Source organism: Strongylocentrotus purpuratus, unplaced genomic scaffold (genome assembly GCF_000002235.5).
Source record: "Strongylocentrotus purpuratus isolate Spur 01 unplaced genomic scaffold, Spur_5.0 spur5_scaffold_18, whole genome shotgun sequence".
NCBI lineage: Eukaryota > Metazoa > Echinodermata > Echinoidea > Camarodonta > Strongylocentrotidae > Strongylocentrotus > Strongylocentrotus purpuratus.
Window position 1 is genome coordinate 5,807,560 of NW_022145603.1, and position 6,000 is coordinate 5,813,559.

A 6,000-nucleotide genomic window follows, 5' to 3' on the forward strand; every position below is an offset into this window, starting at 1 on the left:
TTGAATGAATGTGGTGGTGGTTATTTTACCTGACTGCTAAGAAAAGCATAAATGCTTGTAAGTAAGCAACCAGACGGCCGGCGGCTTTAGGTCCTCTCCGACGGACCTGGTAATGAGGACTAATGCCTTACCAAAGGTCATTAGCGCATCGACTTGGTTTCGAATCCGGGTCACCGGATCACAAGACCACTGCTCTACCGACTGAGCTATCGTGCCTCCATTTAAAGTGACTCGGTAAGACTGCCTCAGATTCTGAAACAAAATCCTGGATATTGTTCATGCTGCAATTATAAACCTTTAGGTCAGTCGGGAATCCCATGACTTTTACAAGCCGATCGCCTGTACTCATCAAGATATGTATGATTGGAAATCAACATTTTATTTTTGCAAACTAGCCCAAGATATCTTGGGAATTATTTGTGTCTTCACCTGCCAAATAGCCCCTCTATTACGTGATTGGGCTAATTTCCCGAATCTGACATAGCGGGCTATTTGGCCAACTCAAGCTGATGTAGACAGGCCTATAGTAAAATGGGGGCTCAGAGGTTCTTTTTCAGTTTACCGGAGCTTAATCGCTCACCGCTCCCATGTATTTGTTTCACCGCGTGCATGGTCAGCGTTCTGTCTGTGCTTATATGTACATGTATGAACTAACTCTGATCAGGCCCAGGTTCGAAACTGAGTCACGTATGTCCTCCCAATGGTTGTGTCAAACGTAGGTGCTACATTAGAACGAGATACAGAATGAAATATGTAAATTAGCTCCCAACCCTTTGCAATTATTGTAACAATCCCTCTCTGCCCCTTACATCCAGAAACCCTCCCCGTCCCTCCCCTTCCTACCACTTCCACTTGTAACTGCAGATGTTATTTTTCAGAGCATTTTGTACTGGCATGCGTGCCTATTGTGTACATGTATTCCTATCCCTAGAACTAAAATAAAGTGATAATAACTATAACATTTTGGTGTATGATAATGACATGATGCCAGCTTTTAATTAATTTTAATTAAAAGTTCTCCTGAATCTCTTTTCTCAGATATTTCTCTGAGATTGACAGGTCTGCTTTGAAATGTAATATCTGTGCTGTTTAATCATTGACTTGTTAGTCAATCTGAAGTCGGTCAAACTTTTAATTTTTTGGTCAAAGTCATGGAAACTTGACAGCTGTTTGAGGTCATTTTCCAGATAAAATATTTGTCAAACTTTCCGATATGAGCATGGAATTTGGAGGCAAACACCAAATAGGCTAAATCAATACTCTGTCAGCGGACAGTGAAGCCAAGATTGAAAATATATATAATCATTTACATTAAGTAGATTGGTGAAGGCTGAATTAGAATCAAAATCGAAATTTGTAATTTTTTCATGTTTCTTGGTTGCCTTCACTGTCAATGAGTAAACAAATTGAGCCTGTATTGATCATTTATAAAATGGAACAACTCGTGGCAAACAATATCAATAATATACTTTTTGAGAGATGTTCTAATTGACTATATATGTTTAGGTGTTTATACTGAGAATCATATACGCTTGCCAGCCTGAATGGTGCTATGGCATATATGCTTTGGCGACAGTTGTTTCAGGCTTTATTCTGACATAGATATAAGGTTAGAATTAAGGTTGCAATTGGACTTAAAGTTACTCTGTAACATTGCCTCTACCTCTGGAGTGTGCTTTTTTTTGGAACGCCTACCGAAGTTTTACTGATTTTTTGCATTGTTAAGCAAACTTCAGTAAAATATCATATTTTGGTCGCTTGACTCTCCTCACTTCCGTGCAGGGCACTGACGAGTCGCTTGTGCACTACTAACCCCCAAAACTGGGTATGATTTTTCAAAACGGTGTTTGGGATGTGTAAATGGGCCTTAATTACGAGTCACGAGGGAAAATTTTGCAGAAGTCTAACAGCGTGTTCACACACAAAACAATTTATCCCGAAACTCTATAACGAAACGTCGTATAAAGAATCATCGTATAAATTTCAGAGTGTCCACACACAAGAAACGTCGTATAAATAATCATCGTATAAATTTCAGGATGTCCACACACAGAAGAAAGTAATCCTGAAACTCTACAGCGAAATGTCGTATAGGTGCGCAGTTTGCTACTGCGGTCATGAAATGGAAGCGGAAACGAGAGGTCTGGTCTCCTTTCGCTCGAGGTCACGTTAAACCCCCGCCCAGTTAGTTACACTAGTTACACTTGTTACATCCACACACAACACCTTCGGTGATTAGGCGTGATTCTTTATTGAGTTCTAGATCGATGCCCAAACCTGTGTTTCGTTATACGACGTTTCGTTATACGACGTATCGTTAGTGAACGTCCACAGTCCACACATACAATTTCATCGTATAACTATCGCGAAACGGTATAGCTAATCACGCCTAATCACAGAAAATGTTGTGTGTGGACAGGGGGTAACATGTACAGACCAGATGACCAAGTCAAGGACATACAGTATATCTATCATATTCAGAGTGCCGATAATAGCTCTCCGGGAGAAAATGTACCCAGAAAGTATAGATTTTTGGAGTAGTGAAGCCTGATCGAGGCATCATCATCAGTACTCCAACACTGATGTTATCTGCATCACAGGAGGGGTGTAGACTCCCAAGGTCATTCAGGTCATAATTCTGCTGCTAAATATCATCTGTTTGGAGCCAGAAGGGTGTTAAATGCTCTATTAAAGTATACAAGCTAACATCCTTCTTGCACCAAACAGAAGATATGGAGATTTGAGAGTTAATGGATGATGCAAGATTGGAAGATGTACTCCTGATCAATTATATCTTTTTCATCTCTTTGTGATGAGTAGTGAAAGTGGGCGGTCTCAGCATGTATCTTTGCATGTACTCTTAACAATCACATTGTCTCACAAACCCAAAGTAGTTTATGCCCTATTGGCCTTCAGAAGATGATACTTTTGATTATGTTTATTATAAAAACCAAAATAAAAATTGAGAGCATATTTGTAGGGCTTTGTTTCAATGATAAACATCAATAGGTGTAGGAGGAAAATCACTTGATGTCTGTCTTTATGTATTGTGTTCCAAAATGTAGTGGTGGAATGGTCTCTTTCTCTCTCTCTCTCTTTCTCTCTCTCTCTCTCTCTTCTCTCTCTCTCTCTTTCTCTCTCTCTCTCCTTCCTCTTTCTTTCTTATTCTCTTTCTCATTCTCTTTCACTCTCTCTTTCTCTCTCTCTCTCTTGTTCTCTCTCTCTCTTGTTCTCTCTCTTGTTCTCTCTCTCTCCCCCTCTCTCCTTTACTCTCTCTCTACTTATTATCTCTGTGTGTCTATATATTTGTCTTTGTACCTCTCAAAAATCATCATTATAGAGCCTACATCATGTTTGACCTTGCAATTAATACATTACTTCAGCTTATGTGCAAGCCACCTTTCCTCTATTGTCTCCTTCATCTGCTACCTCTCTATTTTCTCCTTTCTTCAATCACCATCATCTCAATCTGTTTCTCTTCCTCTTCATCCCTTGACCTGACTTTTCCTTCAATCTAGCCTACGGTACTCCTTTACAATATTATTTTTTCAATACTTTATTTTGTTACCACCTCTGTCTATCTTTCTATCTGTCTGTCTCTCTCTGTCTCTGTCTCTCTTTCCCTCTTTCTCACATTCTCCCTCTCTATCATAGTCTAGTTGCATCAAATCATATTTTTTCTCCCATTTAATCTTCTCATCTTTCCTACCCTACTCCTCTAAGCTAATCCTCTCAGCTCACCTCTGAAGGGCATTAACTCTGTATAAAAGTATATGAATGAAACCTCCTCTCGCTCTGAGTAGATGATACATATTTCTTATTCTATGTTTGGGGCTCTATTGTTCCATTTGCAATTAACCTTCACGTATGCGTAGACGAGCCACGAGCAGAAGAAAAATAACATGAATGTTTTATCTTTCCAGCTTATCAGCAAACAAAAATCCACTTCCGTGCTCGGGCATGAATCAACAGCGTAAGATCCCTTAAAAATCCATGGCTTTACATTTCCAATCAACGTCTTCGCCTCGGTCGGTCGGTCGGTCGCCTGCTTCCCGGGGCTGGCTCGTCTTACCGAATCCGTGGAGAATCGTAATTGACTTGTATGGTAACATTTGGGGTGATTTGGCGTCGGGTTACGGCTAATGTGTGCTTGGTCAATAAGAAGTTAGTAGGGTTGGGTTACGTATATTCACTGTATGAACTCCATTTCTTCATCTCTCTCTCTCTCTCTCTCTCTCTCTTGAAGGTTGAGAAGGAAGGCTGAAAATCAATTGTGAGCTTTCTAAATTTAGCTTGGAAGAAAGTTATAGGAGAAAATGTGTCCCCTTTTGAAAGGATGGCTCTTCAAATGCCCTCATATTCAAAGACAATTGAATGCACTGAATATCCTGCAAATTGTTATGTTGTGATAAAACTGTTGTCACTATTTATTCTTTACCCCTTAAATCTCTTATTTTTTCCTGCTTTAATTGACTTTTAAGATTTTGCTGTGTCTAAGAATATTGGTTGTACATGGTTTCAATTCCGAGCAAACAACAATTACAATGATTTCACGAAAATACATTTTTATTAGTGCATGTATGTGAATGATTTGAGACCAAAATAATATTACCTCATTAGAACCAGAATGAGTGTCATCAAAAAGCTCACCGTAAACAGTTGGTTGAGAAGCCAGGAACTTTCCGAAATGTAAGGGGGGCCGGGGGGGGGGGGGTGTATGGTGCACTCAAACTGTACATGCAGCACAGCATGCATGGTTTAATTGTAGTAGGGTAACAGATGGATAGAAATTAATTCACAGAAGTTGATGGAACAAGTTAAATTATCAAAATCTTGAGAGATACATGTAGTCTTGTTTATGCAGCCATAGTAGTACAAGCATGCAAGCTCACAGCCATGCACCTTGCATTTGCTTGCTAAAAGCTGAAGCGGGAAGGAAACAAAATATGATGAAAAGAGCAAATAGCGGTTTGTGATAAAAGCACGACTGCATTTCATCTATTCTGGAAGTATGTGTGTATTCACATTGAAGGGTGAAATATGATGAGAAGGGATAGTGGTTTCCATGGCTAACCAAAAGGTATACTATTCCATCAATCCTTATTCAGATAAAAGCTTCTTTTTTTGTGTGTGTGTGAGATAGTGTAAGTATATATATGCTTCATATTTGTTAATCTTCTATAAAACATAGAGCTTATAGTGAATACGCATAGGACCTTTGTTACATACAGATGCCGTTCACACACACACACAAGTAAAACCACACGTTTCTGTGGCGGTTTAATTATACTGCGGTATATCTGATCAATCCTTCAATAATAATAATTTTGAATTACAGTAGTATGTGGTGAATTGTGGTTCTATATGATCCATTTCTGGAGAAAAGTCCTTTTTAGATGAGAAAGGGATAACTAAATCGTCTGTTTGGAGCCAGAGAGCGCCAATAATTTTTTTTCAGCCAACATTTATGAAGGAGGTTTAAATTCAAATCCCAGTTTTATTTTACTCACAAATATTTCCTTCAGTTGGAGTGGAACATTTACATTATACTACACATAGAGAAGTCTATACAAAGAGAAAAGATTAGGTATCTCCTCTACCAAAAAAGAAAAAGAAAAGAGAAATAACTTGTCTTGCCGCTTTCAAAAGATACTTTTTCCCTCATTAATATAACGTGATGCATACTTATTTTATGAGTCTATGTATTTTTATTTTTCTCTTCACGTCTGATATTTTTTTAAGTGCTTTAATACCTTTTTGTTTTTACTTTTAGTGCCCCTTATCAGAAATCTTCCCTTTAATAAACTACACTACATGAATATCTATTTCATGGGACACCTTGTATTCGCTCCCGGTACTTGACTTGTTATTACTTATATTTCACACATGTAACAACTGCGGAATCACTCCAATTAATTGATTTCTTGTCGCCCTCTCTCGCTACCTTTTTAATCTAATTCCCTCCACATCCCTCGCTTCATCACTCGCTTCAAACCCACA